This window comes from Hylobates moloch, unplaced genomic scaffold, assembly GCF_009828535.3.
Source record: "Hylobates moloch isolate HMO894 unplaced genomic scaffold, HMol_V3 SCAFFOLD_10, whole genome shotgun sequence".
Classification (NCBI taxonomy): Eukaryota; Metazoa; Chordata; class Mammalia; order Primates; family Hylobatidae; genus Hylobates; species Hylobates moloch.
The window spans coordinates 83,107,134-83,124,146 of NW_026652285.1; the positions used below are offsets into that span (position 1 = coordinate 83,107,134).

At 35.6% G+C, this 17,013-nt stretch overlaps 1 protein-coding gene across 7 annotated transcripts in view; it reads right to left on the reverse strand.

The window, feature by feature from the left end:
• LPAR1 (lysophosphatidic acid receptor 1) overlaps positions 1-17,013 on the reverse strand; it is a 164,858-nt gene that overhangs the window by 100,377 nt on the left and 47,468 nt on the right. The window lies entirely within an intron of this gene.

Genomic DNA, 17,013 nt, shown 5'->3' on the forward strand with positions numbered 1-17,013 from the left:
GTGCCACTGCACTCCAGCGTGGGCAACAGAGCGAGACTCCAACTCAAACAAAAAACAAAAAACAAAAACACGTTATTGAGCATCAGTAGGGAACTGGGAGCACCAGAAGTAAGGCTAAGCCAGCCTTGCCTTTAAGGGGCTTTTGTCTGTAAATATACTTTCTAGTTTCACCAACATGCAAGACGATACCTGAACACTTTTTAAACTATTGGGAAATGATACTTTTCATAATAGTAAAAGTAATGAATGACAGGTCACAAGATCCAAGTCTTGTACAGTAGAAACTGTGGAGTTGGACATTTAATCCAAGTCCTTTGTCTCCCAAATCCCATGGTGCTACCCTGTATCAGGGATACTGGGCAAATGAGAAGCTCAGAAATGCTGCTTTTCTAAGAAATAATCTAGGTTTGACAGCAACTTCTATAAGCTTAAATTTTTAATTGCTACATTTTTGTGCAGCATCCTTGATACTATGGTTTCAATCACTTTAGGTTCTAGCTGCTTAGTACTGTAGAGCCTTCCTATTTTCTTCCCCCATTACAGCAATTATTTTCATTGACAAATAAGTAGTAAAGTTCTCAAGCTATCTTGTCATGACATTCAACACCGAATTCCACAGCTTCCCTGTGACAATACTGATATTCTCCTTAGTCTCAGTTTTAGGAACAAATAAGACTTGTTTATCACATTGTGAAAGTAAATAAACAACCCAGGAGAAAAGCATATGTATACAGGACCTTTCTTTTTTCAAGATGACTGCCAGAGTGCCAAACTGACCCAAGAAAATTACAGGAACGCCATGGTGCACTGTTTTACACTGAACTTATTCCTGGCACTATTTTTTGCCCACTCCTACTTTCATTTTTCCTTTCTCCTTCTCACGTATTTATTATTCCTGGCATTATTTTTTGTCCACTCCTACTTTCATTTTTCCTTTCTCCCTCTTATGTATTTATAATTCACATTATCTTGTTCTATGTGACATAAATGAATATATCAATAATATAACTAAAAAGCAAAAAATCAAGCACACAAGATTCCATTCTTAAGGACGCATACTATATGCTCAGGTCCAACATCATTTCACCAAGCTATGTCATTAAGCAATGTAACCTTAAAATATTTTCAATATTCAGAATATAGAGAGTTGCCTGAAAGGTAAATAGAGGCACCTAGCTTACAGTAAGGAAAGCGATATAGAAATGGATGAGATCCACCAAACAAATATGTCATATGGCGTTATTACTAACAACAGCAGAGGGAAAGATGGGAGACTGGGATTTAATGAAAGGCCACTGGATGCTGAGCTTTGGAGCAGTCATTTCCCCTAGAGTTTGAGGCGGATACTATTCAGTTATTTTACAGAGGAGACATCTGAGGCCTTGAAAGATATTGTGAGGTTATGCAACATACCCACAGTCACACAGTCAGGAAATGAAAGAGCTGAGGTCTGAACCAGGGCCTATGCTAAGATTCATACTCTTTCCATAGGCCAATACTCCATGTGATCAAAGATTAAAAAGAGATGAAAAGCACATGGAATCTTTAAGCAAAAATTTCAGATAAAAAATGGAGAAAGTAGGATGAAAGTCAGATGACCTGCGGAGTAACCCTGAGACAGAGAACCTTGTGCTCCTCTCATCTATATAAAATTTTAATCATTTAACCCTCATTTGGATGTGTCATTTCCTTGAGATGTCTAATAAACATGACAGATTGTTAGTTTCACATTTTCAAGAAGAAAATAAGACAGAAAATTAACTAAACCCATAATGATACCCCTAGCTCAGAGCAATGGGGGCTGAGGGAACTAAGCCCAAGAAGACTTGGGGTACATTTAAAACACACTAACTCCTTAAAAGGGTTCCTGGCTTCAGAGGCCAGCCAAGCAAGTAACCTCTGGGCTGCATTTACTTCTGGTTGACAGGTGACCATGATGACTACCACGGAAAACACATGGGAAAAAGACACTCCCAGCTGGCTCCTGGCAAGGGCAGCCATGCCAAGTGACAATGACCTTGCTAATTACTGAGTGCCACACCAAATACCTAAAACAAAGTCTTTAGTTTGAGGCAAACTTCCCTTTGATTACTTCTGGAGCTGATGCTGGCTCTTTTCCCAGGCCTCACAGGAATATGAATTCATAATTGGTAAATTAATCTACTACAAATGTAACCTTTTTCCTTTGTCTGGACTTGAGTCAAATAGTGACTCATACAAGTTTCTTGAAAGAACACAGGGTTACTAATGCATGCGGGGCTTAAAACCTAGATGATGAGTTGATAGGTGCATCAAACCACCACAGCACATGTATACCTATGTAAGAAACCTGCATGTTCTGCACACGTATCCCAGAACTTAAAGTAAAATTTTTAAAACAGAAGAAAAGAAGGAAAGGAAGGAAGGAAGGAAGGAAGGAAGGAAGGAAGGAAGGAAGGAAGGAAGGAAGGAAGGAAGCAGGGAGGGAGGGAGGGAGGGAAGGAAGGAAGGAAGGAAGGAAGGAAGCAAGGAAGGAAGGAAGGAAAGAAAGAAAGAAAGAAAAAGAAAACAGGGCAATACCCGATACTGAATATGCATTGACTTCCCTAAGGATAAGCAAAGGAGAAAAATCTAAATCCACCAGGCAAATAGAACACATTGTGGTTCAAAAAAGGGGAAGATTCTAGAATCAGAGCAAATATTTACTTAAGAAATAGATATACTACATAAAAGAGAAAACTCTATTAACAGAAAATTTCTAGCTCACGTTCTTAAAATTCCAGGGGACATAGTAGAATCTTTGCGCATAGAGCAGGTAGTCATAGAAAGAAATACGAGACCAGAGAAGAGTTTGTGTTAACCAGAAAAGAAAATCTGAATTATGAACTTGAATAAAAGCAACCAATGAAGCAGAAAGTAGAATATTTTTAAAAAGAAAAAAATAAAATTAGTGACGCAAAAGATAAAACAGATTTTTCAGAGGTAGTTGGAGGAAGCTACATGGGTAAAGATTTTAAAGCCTTCATCCCCAAAATAGAATAGACGAACGAAAAGCAATAAAGGAGGAAAGAAGAAACCATCAATGCTGAAACCAGGAAAGGACAAATTTATTCTAAAAACTTTAGAAAACTATTACAGATATACAACAATTTAGATAAAATGGGGAAATTTTTCAGACTGTGTATCATTCTTCAGAGAGCCCTATAGTCTGATAGAAACAAAATAGAAAAAATTCCTGAAGCCCAAACCTGGAGGAACAAGATGAGATACAGGCAGTTCAGAGCTGAAGTTTGTCTTCTTTCTTATTATCTCTTCCGCCTATCGGAGCTAAATAGCATCTGAAGCCAGTCTTACATCATCTAAGGCCTGAGACTGAAAGATTTTTCTCTCTGGAATCTGAGCAGATGAATAGGTTTAACAATAGTAACATCAAGAGGAATATATTGCACTTATTCAAACAAAAACAGGATGCTTAAAAAGTGGTAATTCAAAATCTAAAAAAGTTGTTCCCACAGAAGTAGAGAGCAAAGTGGTGGTTACCAAAGGCTGGGGTGGTTGTGGGGAGAGGGAGTTGGGAAGATGTTGATCAAAGGATACATATTTACAGTTAGACAGGAGGCATAAGGTCAGATCTATTGCAGTTAAGAGGAATAAGGTCAGATCTATCACGTAGGACAGTGACTATAGATAATGATGATATATGGTATTCTTGGAAAATGCCAAGGGATTTTTTTTTTCTTTTTGTGATGGAGTCTCTCTCTGTCGCCCAGGCTGGAGTGCAGTGGCGCGATCTCAGCTCACTGCAAGCTCTGCCTCCTGTTTCACGCCATTCTCCTGCCTCAGCCTCCCGAGTAGCTGGGACTACAGGCACCTGCCACCACGTCTGGCTAATTTTTTATATGTTTTAGTAGACATGGGGTTTCACCATGTTAGCCAGGATGGTCTCGATCTCCTGACCTCGTGATCCGCCCGCCTTGGCCTCCCAAAGTGCTGGGATTACAGGCGTGAGCCACCAAGCCCGGCCTAAGGGAGTGGATGTTAACTGTTCTTACCACAAAAAAATGATGGCTTTGTGAGGTAATGCATTTGTTAATTAGCTAGACTTAACCATTCCACTATATATATATATATATATATATATATACTCAAAACATCATGTTGTGCATGATAAATACATATAATTTTATATGTCAATTTTTAAGAATTTCAAAAAAATTCAGTAGACAGATTGGAATATAACTTTAAGGAATGTGCCCAAAATGTAGTTAAAAAAAAAAATAAAGGAGACTAGAACAGTAAAAATGAGAAGGCTATAAAATGTGTCCAGAAGTTCTAATAGCCAAATAGAATTCCAGAATAAAAGAGTAAAGGAAATGGGGTGAGAGTGAAGTCAAATGACTAACTCAAAATATTTCCTAAAATGTAACGCCATAACTGTGTAGACTATAAGGGCCCACTGATGCCTACCTGCCCATTTCATTTGATTTCAATATGCCCACATTAAACACAGCATCTGTCATGATGAGTTGTGTTTTTTTAACTGTAAGTATATTAAAAAGGTCCTATAAAATATCAGAAAGCAGGTAGGGAAGCTCATAAGCAAAGGATTAGGAATTAGAAAGTCTTTGGACTTTTCAATAGCAACCCTGAAAGCTAGAAGGCAATGAAGCAATGAGGAAGGCAGTTTACAACCTAGAATTCTATTGGCAGATGTTCTTCTGCAAAACAGGGAGGAAACTAAGAAAAAGACAGGCATGTGATACAGGAAACAGGAGTCCAATACAAGAGGGAGTAAAAAAGGAATTCCTGGCACAATTGTGAAGAGAAATCCTTGGGTGATACACAAGAAGACTCACGAAGTAGTATATCAAGAGGAGATTTGGACAACCAAGAGCGTTTAGGACTGAATGAGTAAAAAGCACATAGAAAACTAAGCAAATATCAAAAGAACAATTAGTTTAAATAGAAAAAAAAATTTGCAGAAGAGGAAAAGGATTCATAGAATTCTACATGGCTCGGGTATGAACAGCATTAACAACGTCATCATCCTATTAACACTGAATAATGGCCTAGTCAAAATCATGACCTAACTATACTAAGACAAGGAGGTTCAGGATGGGAGTATGTGAATGGTACACTCTGCACATGGTACATCTATAAATATTCAAAACTAGCAAGACAAAAAGAAATAAAAACCTTAGAATTCCACAAAGTACATATTTCAAAACATATCATTCACAATTTTAAAAATTTTCAAAAAGAAGTTAAAATCTTACAGATTCCATGCAAATATCAAATGAGGCTGCCAAAACAACTGAAAGTAGTAGCTCTGGGGAAGGTAAAATTGTAGGAAGGGAGCAAGGACTCCTCTTTCCTGGCAAGCATCAGAGCTATTTGACACTTTAAATTACATACATCCTGTCATTTGCAGCAACACGGATGAGCCTGGAGGACTGTATGTAAAGCGAAGTCAGACACAGAAAGATAAGTACTGCAATGTTCTCGCTCCTATGTGGGAGCTAAAAAAGTTAATCTCACAGAAGTAGAGAGTAGGATAGTGCTTACTAGATACTAGGAAGCCTAGGGGACAGGGAGGGATAGGGAGAGTTTGGTTAATGGATATATAAAGTTATACCTAGACAGCAAGAATAAGTTCTAGTGTTCTATAGACTGAAGAGTGACTTGGAGCAAACAACAATTTATTGTATTTTTTCAAATAGCTAGAAGAGAGGACTTTGACTGTTACCCATATAAAGAAATGATGAAGGTTTGAGGTGATGGATATGTTAATTATATTAATTTGATCATTACACATTGTATACATGTATCAAAATATCACACTGTATCCCATAAATATGTACAAATGTATGTCAATTAAAATGAATATACTAAAAGATAATATAGAGGAACAAATCCCAAGCATGATTTAATTTCTTCTGTAAATAACTCAGCACAATACATATGCTGTAAATAACTTTATGTTAACATATTTAGCTGGTTTGTCCTTAAAAGAACTTTTATAAGGAAACTACCACACCATCACCACACTTAAAAAATTAACCAGAGGAACTTGATATCATCAAATATTCAGTAAGTTCACAATCCCCTGATTTTCTTATAACTTTTAACAGTTTGGTTGGTTGAGTCAGAATTCAAATAAAGCACATACATTTCTTTTCTTTAAGAAAAGGAGGAAGAAAGACAGGCAGTGCTGCATTGTAGTTACAAGTGCAATACGCTAGGGAATCCAACTGCCTAGGTTCAAATCCTTGTCCTGCCAGTGTGACCTTGGGCAGGTTATGTCATGTCTCCTTGCCTCAGATTTCTCCTCTGTAAAATGAGTATAATAATAGTAAGGCTGCCACATATGACTGTAAGAATTGAATTGATTAATATACCTAAGATACCTGGAGTAATACTTATGATACTGTGAACAATATAGTGAACATGGTAAAAGTGATAGCTAGCATTGTTTGCCAAATAAAGTATCTACCTATATATTTTTAAATTATAAACATTTACAAGTTTGATTTTAAAATTTTTTAAGAAAATAAAAAAATAATATGACTGCAGAAACTAAAAATTTAAAACTACAAAAGACAGAAATGCCACTGCAGAAAACCAAGTTGGTGCCATGGAAGTCTGGCTTGAAAAAAAGTACATGTGCTTACAATAATGAAATTTACTAGATTGATTAGAAATTATGGACATACAGAATCTACAAATAAATTTACAAGAAGAAAACAACCTCATCAAAAAGTAGGCGAAGGATATGAACAGACACTTCTCAAAGGAAGACATTTATGCAGCCAACAAACTTATGAAAAAATATTCATCATCACTGCTCGTTAGAGAAATGCAAATCAAAACCACAATGAGATACCATCTCACACCAGTTAGAACAGCGAGCATTAAAAAGTCAGGAATCAACAGATGCTGGAGAGGATGTGGGGAAAATAGGAATGCTTTTACACTGTTGGTAGGAGTTTAAATTAGTTCAACCATTGTGGAAGACAGTGTGGCAACTCCTCAAGGATCTAGAACTAGAAATACCATTTGACCCAGCCATCCTATTACTAGGTATATACCTAAAAGATTATAAATCATTCTACTATAAAGACACATGCACACATATGTTTATTGCAGCATTGTTCACAATAGCAAAGCCTTGGAACCAACCCAAATGCCCATCAATGATAGATTGGATAAAGAAAATGTGGTACATATACCCCATGGAATATTCTGCAGCCATAGATGAGTTTATGTCCTTTACAGGGACATGGATGAAACTGGAAACCATCATTCTCAGCAAAGTAACACAAGAAGAGAAAACCAAACACCATATATTCTCACTCATAAGTGGGAGTTGAACAACAAGAACACATGGACACAGGGAGGGGAATATCACACACTGGGGCCTGTCAGGGGGTGTTGGACTGGGGGGAGGGAGAGCATTAGGAGAAATACCTAATGTAAATGACGAGTTGATGGGTGCAGCAAACCAACATGGCACATGTATACCTATGTAACAAACCTGCACATTGTGTATGTACCCCAGAACTTAAAGTATAATAATAATAAATAAAAATTAAAAAATTTAAAAAGAAATTATGGATATAAATCACAGAACATAAAGATTCAACATAATTGGCATACTTGAGAAAAATAAATGGAACAGAAGTTACTTAGCAATAAAAGTAAACTTTCCTAACTCCTACGACTCAAAATCAAAAACAACAAACAACTTCAAAATTGGGCAAAAGACTTGAGTAGTCACTTCTACAAAAACGTATACACACACACACACACACACACACACACACGGCCAAACATGAAGAGATGCTCAACATCACTAATCATCAGTAAAATGCAAATGCAAATCAAATTAGTAAGATAACATCTGATACCCATTAAGATAGCCATTATCAAAAAAAGAAAAGAAGTATTAGCAAGGATGTGGACAAACTGGAACTCTTCAGCACTGCTGGTGGGACCAAAGATGGTACAGTCACTATGGAAAACAGTATAGAGGTTCCTCAAAAAATTAAAAATAGAATTACCATATGATTTAGCAATCTCACCTCTGGGTATATATCCAAAATAATTGAAAATGATCTTTCAAAGAGATATTTGCATACCCATGTTCGTAGTAGCATTATCTACAAGAGCCAAGAGGCAGAAGCAACCCAAGTTTTCAATAACAGATGAACAGACATAAACTAAATTGGTATATACATACAATGGTTTATCATCCAGCCTCCAAAAGGATATTCTGGCATATGCTATGACATGGATAAACCCTGAAGACATTACGCTAAGTGAAATAAGCCAGTCAAAAAAGGACAAATACTCCACATATATAATAAGGTAGCTAATGGTCAAATTAATAGAGACAAAGTACAGTAGTACTTGCCAGGGACTGGGGGAGAGGGATGAATGAGAAATTGCTGTGTAATGGGTATGGAGTTTCAGTTTTACAAGATGAAAAGAGTTCTGGAGATTGGTTGCACAACAGTCTGAATATACTTAACACTACTGAACTGTACACTTAAATGGTTAAGAGGGTAAATTTTATGTTATGTGTATTTTACCATGATTAAAAAAAAAGTGTGACAAATTCCAGGAAAACTATGAAGTAAATGATAACTGAAAAACAGATTTAAGTTAATAAGCTTTAAAAATTAAAAGAAATCCCATTAAAAAAATCAAATGGGGAAAATAAATCAAATCATAATGGGAAACAAATGGGCTGGACACAGCCATTAACCTCACCCCAACAAATAAGATGAAGGAATAAATTTCAAGATTTTGTCAGAAATATGGAATGATTCAAAAATTCTACAGCCAATCAAGCCTTTGTTTACCTGCAATAACAAAAACAAGCCAGTTTTAATATTTTTATTTTTAATTTTTGTGGGTACATAGTAGGTGTATATATCTGTGGGGTATATGGGATATTTTGATGCAGGCATGCAATGTGTAAATGGGGTATGCATCACCTCAAGCACTTATCCTTTGTGTTACAAACAATCCAATAATCCAATTATACCCTTTTAATTATTATAAAATGTACAATAAATTCACCCTGTTGTGCTACCAAATACTAGTCTTATTCATTCTATTTAACTATATTTTTGTACCCATTAACCAACCCACCTTCCTAGCCTCTCGTAACTATCCTTCTATTCTGTCTCCATACGTTCAATTCATTTTTTTAGTTCCTACAAATAAGAACATGCAAAGTTTGTCTGTGACTAGCTTATTTCACTTAACACAGTGACCTCCAGTTCCATCCATGTTGTTGCAAATGACAAGATCTTATTCCTTTTTTGGCTGAATAATACTCCATTGTGTGTAAGTACCACATTTTCTTTATCCATTTTTCTGTTAATGGACACTTAGGCTGCTTCCAAATCTTGGCTATTGTGAACAGTGCTGCAATAAACATGAGAGTGAAGATACCTCCTCAATATGCTGATTTTCTTTCTTTTGGGTATATACTTAGCAGTGAGATTGCTGGATCATATGGTATAATTAAGATATATTTCTCCCTGAAAAATTTGCTCAATGACATAATACAACTACTCATATGACAAATCAAAATAATGTGCTCAGGAAACCTTTGGCAAGAGCAGCTTGTCAATCCAGATAAGCACAGAATACCTGTGATAGTAATGGTGACAAAAAAAAAAAGAATGCAGTTTTAACTAATAGGAATAAAAAGCTATACAGTTGAAATACGTGTAACTAATAAACTAAGATGAAAACTCCAGAAAATCACAAGAAAAAGGAGAACATTCTTCACTTTTTGAGAAAGGAGCCAATCAATACTGTTTCATTTCTAAAGTTGATAAAATCAGAATTTCTGGTTTAAAGAATCAAAAAAAAAAAAAAAAGGAAAGGGGAAAACAGGATGACAGAGACATGGCCATGCTAAACTTTTTATCTGGGTTACTTATCCCTACCACTGACTCTATCCCCTTCACTGACAGTGAAGCAAATGGTTCAGCTGGGATGAAGGAGGCTATGGGTCCATTTGCTTCACATGCAGATTCAGAACAAAGAAATCAGAAATGCATTTGAGAAACCAAATGACTACCTTATGTTTTGTTTTAAAATACCATCGCCACCTGTGGCTACAGGCTACTTTCCTCTCTGTGGCTACTTTCCTCTCCTCCTCAAAGCGTCAGGCCTAAGATCTTGCTTCAGTGTACTCACAGAATACAATCTATTTCACGTTCATAAATCCTTTTCCACAAATAAGATCAGTCTCTTCATTTGCTTCTCCAGCTTTTCAATTAGACCTTTTATTCTCAAATTGATCTAAAAGTCTATCATTTTTTCTACAGGGCACAGAGCTAACGTATTCCAAGGAAGAAATAAAACTAGTCCATCCTGTGCACACTGACTGCAGAGAGAGAAACACAATTAACACAATTGCACCATTTTACATGTATTTTATCAGGTCAGGGCCCAGTATTCCAGAAGCTGGAGAAACTGGCCAAAATTTATGTAAGTAAACTCACTGTCTTAATTTCAAAGACTGTATTCCGAGCTATATCGTTTTCACTTTAGAAGTGGTCCTGATGGAGAGGAATGCTATCCTGACACTTACCAAAATAAACAAGAATTGTAAAATTCAAATTATGGAGATTACTATCTTAGAATAAATGTCACTATGAAGGCAAAGGATATATTGGCCAAACTGTTTAGCCTCAAGGTCAAGCTAGTTTGTGTTACAATGCTTAGAAAATGGGAGAAAATCTCTACTTAGAAGTAGTAAATCAGGAACGGCCTGGAACTACAGATTTCTGAGTTGGAGAAAATTGAACTCAAGGGAGTGTGATCAGTTATGAAGACAGAGAGCAAGAAGAGAAGGAATGAGATCTACATTTTAAGGGGAAATGAAGAGGATTCAACAAAGAAGACTGAAAAAAATCCTCTTGAAAAGTAGAATTCTACTCTGAGTGAGACAGACTTCATTCTACCCTGTTTCTTTCCAGAGTCCTCTAAACTCTTGATCTTCTTAGTGTGTGCATGCCATGACCCTCAGCCATTTGCATAGGGACCCAGAGCAATGCAGATATAAATTAGAATTAGGATTTCCACCAACAGGAGAAGCACCCTATAGGGTGGATACATTTCTACCGAGGGTGCCACTGTGCCAAGCTGGGGTGTTTTCAGTCCATAGTTTTCAGAACAAGGACAATTACAACATCTATAACCAAGCTTCAGGCAACCTAGACTCTTCCAACCACAGATGAGTCTTGAAAAATATTTCATTCTAAGAGTAAGTGCATGTTTCTAACATCAGAAGTAATTTTCAGCCAAGTGTGGTGGCTCATGCCTGTAATTCCAGCACTTTGAGAGGCCAAGGCCGGAGGATTCCTTGAGCCCAGGAGTTTGAGACCAGCCAGGGCAATATAGTGAAACTCTGTCTCTACAAAGATTAAAAATAAAAAAAAATTTAAAAAGTTAACTATTCTAAAAAAAAAATGTAATTCCCAAATGGCCTAAAATAGAAGGAATGTGAATATATGAAGTGAAGGGAAGAAAATTAGGGAAGAAAAGAGACCAATGGGGGTGTAAACAAAGTGTTGAAATAGCTAGTCAGAATATAGAAGTCTGTGGCTGTGGTAAGAAAAGTGATTCAGCCCTGAATAACAGTGTTCAACAGCAGAGGGTTCTCTTAACAGAGACATCTTCCATTATTTAAGGTTTCAAGTAGCTTAAAATTCAAGCACCATTGGGAGAATGAATCAAAATCGATACTGAGTGCTTGAAGGATTGTGATTTAAAACTGCCTCAGCATAAGAAAGTTATCCCTGAAAGATGGTTTTCTGATGTGTTTGTATACGAAGTAGGAAAATAGGCACTTAAATATATTTCTGGTGTAGGTGAAACTGTTGTAACCTTTCTGGAATGCTAATATTAGGGATACGTGTGTATATGCACGGTTTGCATCAAGACCCTAAAAAGTATGCTGAATCAGAAAGCATGTAACTCCACCACTAGGAATTTATACTGTGGGAAAAATATAAAGGACAAAGAATTTGCTACAAGGATGCTTAATGCAATATCACATACGATAGGAAAATTTTAGGAACAATCTAAGCATCCAGTAATACAGTACTTGGCAACCTTGTTATTAAAACTACATTTACATGCAATTCAACTATTACATACCTATTCAATTATTATGTTTATTCTATATAATATATTGCATATAATAGGTATTATGCTCAATTATATAATACATATGTTTATATAATATACATGTTTATATAATATTTCAACTCCCAATAATTTCATCTCCAGCGCCACCAATAACACTCGCTACTCCCTGGCCCCCTACCCACCAAATTATTCTTTAAAAACCTCAGTCTCCAAATTTGGGGGGAGACTGATTTGAGTAATAAAACTCCAGTCACCCATTCAGCTGGCTCTACATGAACTAAACTCTTTCGCTATTGCAAGTCTCCTGTCTTGATAAATCAGTTCTACCTGGGGAGTAGGTGAGGAGAACCCATTGGGCAGTTACACCACAGACAGCCTTGTGGAACCTGCATATATATATATATATAAAGTTGGCCCTCCATATCTGTGGGGTTCACATACCATGAATACTGTATTTCTGATCTGCATTTGGTTAGAAAAAAATATGCATATAAACAGATCTGCACAGTAGAAACCCATGTTGTTCATGGGTCAACTGTACATGTAATTGGAGTCCCCAAAGGAAAAAGGGGGAGTGAAAAAACAAGGCTAAAAATAAAAACTATAAACCCACAGACTCAACAAGCTCAATGAAGCATGAGCACAAGAAACAAAGAAAAATGCACAATCAAATTTACAAAACCATAGCAATAAAATCTTTAAAGTCACTGGATTAAAGAAAAAAAAAGACATGTAGATAGAGAGGAACAAGGATAAGAATGACAGCAGATTTCTCATGAGAAACAATCCAAGCAAAAAGACAGGTGATCAACATCTTTAAAATAATGGGAAGTGGGGGGAACTATAACTTTATACACATAAAAAAATGTTCAGAGGTGAAAGTAAAATAAAAATATTTTCAAACATACAAAAGGTGAAAGAATTCACCATAAGCAGACAATGGACTATAAGAAATGTTAAAAAGAAGTTCATCAGACAGAAAGAAAATTATACCACATGAAAATATGCATCCTCATAAAGAAATGAAGGATACCAAAAATATTAATAGTAATAACATGGATAAATATGAAAACCATTTTATTATATAAGTATCTTAAAAATATAATTGAAAACAACTCACAGAAAGAAAAAATATTTGCAAATCATAAGGGACTTGTATCCAGAATAAAGAACTCCTGCAATTCGATAATAAAGAGACAAGCTAATTTTAAAATGATTAAATATCTGAATAGATATTTTTCTAAGAAAATAGACAAATGGCTAACAAGAATATGAAAAGACACTGGATATCCTTTAGCCATTAGGGAAACAAAAGCCAAATTCACACTTCATAACTACTAAGATGGCTATAATTTAAAAGACATAATAACAAGTGTTGGTAAGAATGTAGAGAAATTGGAACCCTTATACATTGCTGGTGGGAATATAAAAGGTGCAGCCACTGTGAAAATCCGGTAGTTCCTCAAAATATTAAATAGCATTTTCATATGACCCAGCAATTCCACGCCTAAGTATATGCCCAAAAGAACTGAAAATATATATCCACACAAAAACTTCTCCAAGAATATTCATAGAAGCATTACAGAATCATCAAAAAGTAGAAATAATCCAAATGTCTATCAACTGTTGAAAGGATAAAGTTAAATATGGTATTTTCAAACAATGGACTATTATTGAGCAGCAACAAAAAAGGAAAGAAAGGTACATACTACAACATGCAGTATTGTGCATTTTTTTCTAAGTGAAAAGCCAATCAAAAAAGGCCACAAATGTATAAGCCTGCTTACATGAAATGTCCAAGATAGGTAAATCTATGAGAAAGAAAGTAGATTCATGTTTTTCAGGAGTTTGGAAGAGGATAAATAGGGAGTGGTTGAAAACAAATATGAGGATTCTCTTGGAATGATAAACATTTTCTGAGCTTGATTGGAGTGATGATTGCACATTATCTATCTATCTGGAGACAAGGATTGGCTATGTTGCCCAGGCTGGCCTTAAACTCCTGTGCTCAAGTGATCCTGTCTCTGCCTCCTGAATAGCTGGGACTACAGACAGGCACATGCCACTGCTGCAGAACTCTTAATATATCAAAAACTATTGAATTTTAAATGGCTGGCTTTTGTGGTATTAAATTATATCTCAATAAAGTTGTTCTAAAAAGATAATGAAAATAATAACCATAGAGTTTATTTAAAAAGTTTTAAAAAGCAGGGGAGTAAAGTAAGTATACTGTACTGTTGTGAGGTTCTTGTACTATACATAAAGGGGTACGATGTTGCTTAAAAGTTGCCTACAATAAATTAGAGCCTACTGCACACACTGAATCAACCACTAAAAACAAAATAATTATGGCTAATAATCCAACAAGAAGATAAAATGAAATCATAAAGTATACCCAATCCAAAAAATAGAACAAATGTGACAACAGACAAAAGCAAGATGATAGATTTAAACATAACCATATGAAAACACATCTATATACGCTCATTAAATGTAAGTGGTCTAAACAACTCAATTAAAAGGCATAGATTATGAGAATGGATAAAAGAGCAAGACACAACTATATGCTCCCTATATGAACATACTTTAAATATGAAGACACAAATAGATTAAAAGTAAAAGGATAAAAGAAAGAAATATCCAGCTAACACTAAACAAAACAAAGCTGAAGTACCAATATTAAAATCTAGCAGAGTAGATTTTAGAGCAAAACATATTACCAAGGATTTAAAAAAAACAAACTTTATTTCATAAGATAGAGTCTCTTTATCAAGATGACGTAACAATCCTAAAAGCGTATGCATCTAATTACAGATTTTTGAAATATATGACGTAAAAACCAGTAACTGGAGAAATAAACAAATCCACAAATATAGCCAGAGATAAATATGCCTCAGTCATGACAGAACAGAAAAAATCAGTAGGGATATAAGAGACTTGAACAATACAAGTAGTCAACTTGATCTAATTTGACATTTTGAAAAGACTCAACCCAACACCACACTACACATTCCTCTCAAGAACAAAAGAAATCTGTACCAATATAGACCATATTCTGGGCCATAAAACAAGTCTCAACAAATGTAAAAGAATTTGAATCATAAAAAGTCTGTTCTCTGACCACACTTAAATTATCAATAACAGAACGATCTCTGGAAAATCATCAAATGCTGGAAACTAAGTAATATATCTGTATATGCCTTATAAATCAAAGAAGTCAAAGGAGGTAATTAAAAATATTTTGAATTGAATATTTTGAATTAAATGAAGATGAAAACAAAACATATCAAAATTTGTGGGATGTCACTAAACCAGTGCCAAAGAGGAAAATCATAGCATTAAACACCTATAATAGAAGAGAAGAAAAGTCTCAAATAAATGACCTCATCTTTTACCATCAGAAACTAGAAAAGGATAATTTAATTAAAATCAAAGTAAGCAGGAAAAAATAAAATAGTAGATAATTATATAGAAACAATAAAACAAAACCAAAAGATATTTCTTTAAGAACATCAATACAATTGCTAACCCTCTAACCAGATTAGTTGAGAAAAAAGGAGAGAAGATATAAATGACTAATAATAAAATTGAAAGAGGGGTCATTACTATTGTCCCTGTCAGAGACATTAAAAGTATAATAAATGATTAAGACAGTGTAGTATAGCCTTTTCTCCACTTTTAAATATGAAGTCACAATTTTAAAATCATGGTGGAACTATTAGATATCCATAAGCAAAACTACAAACTGAGAAAACAAACTGATTCATACCTCATACCACATACAAAAATTAACTGAAAAGGGGCATAAACCTAAATGTAAAACTTAGAACCATAAAACTTCTAGAGGAAAACATAAGAGAAAATCATTGTGTACTTTGGGTAAGCAAAGTTTCCTTAGATAAGATACCTGTGAGCCAAAGTAACAAATGTAATTTTGCTCATTTCTGCTTGTCAACATACTTTCCCAAAGCCCCTGACTGTGACAATGTGTAGCTCTCCAGAAACGTGCATTGAAGACAAAACAGAATAGAGAACAGGGCCTCCCACCCTCCAACCCTTGCCTGAGTCATTGTATTCCTTAAAAGATAAATGGTCCTAGTCCTTGCCTTTTCCTACACATAAGAGAACCCCTGACAGGGTTAGTGATTACACTTCTGTAATCTATAACCAGATAGACTCTTGCATCCAAACTTTGATGTGATTTTATATGTACTGAACCTGTATATAAACCGTGAGCTGAAACACTATTTTGCAGCAGTCTGATAGAATCTTTCTGGTTTGTTTTTTGTTGTTGTTGTTGTTGTTGCTGCTGTTGTTGCTTTTTGGGACAGTTTCATTCTTGTTGCCCAGGCTGGAGGGCAATGGCACGATCTTGGCACCCTGCAACCTCCGCCTCCCAGGTTCAAGCAATTCTCCTGCCTCAGCCTCCCAAGTAGCTGGGATTACAGGCATGTGCCATTTGTATTTTTAGTAAAGACGGGGTTTCTCCATGTTGGTCAGGCTGGTCTCAAACTCCTGACCTCAGGTGATCTGCCCACCTCGGCCTCCCAAAATGCTGGGATTACAGGCGTGAGCCACCACTCCTGGCCAATAGAACCTTTCTGAAAGACTCCTCCTCCCAGGCTGTAGTCCTCAGTCAGTCTATAGCTCTCAGTAAGACTTCTGAATAAAACTAACTTAAATTCCTTAAAAGCTTGTTTTTTTTCTTTAGTCAAAATATCAAAAGCAGGATCTATAAAGAACAAATTGAAAAACTGAACTTCATTTAAATTTACTTTTTAAAAGACATTGTTAAATAAATTAAATGGCAAGCCACAAACTGAGAGAAAATACTTTCAAAGTATATGTCCATGAGGA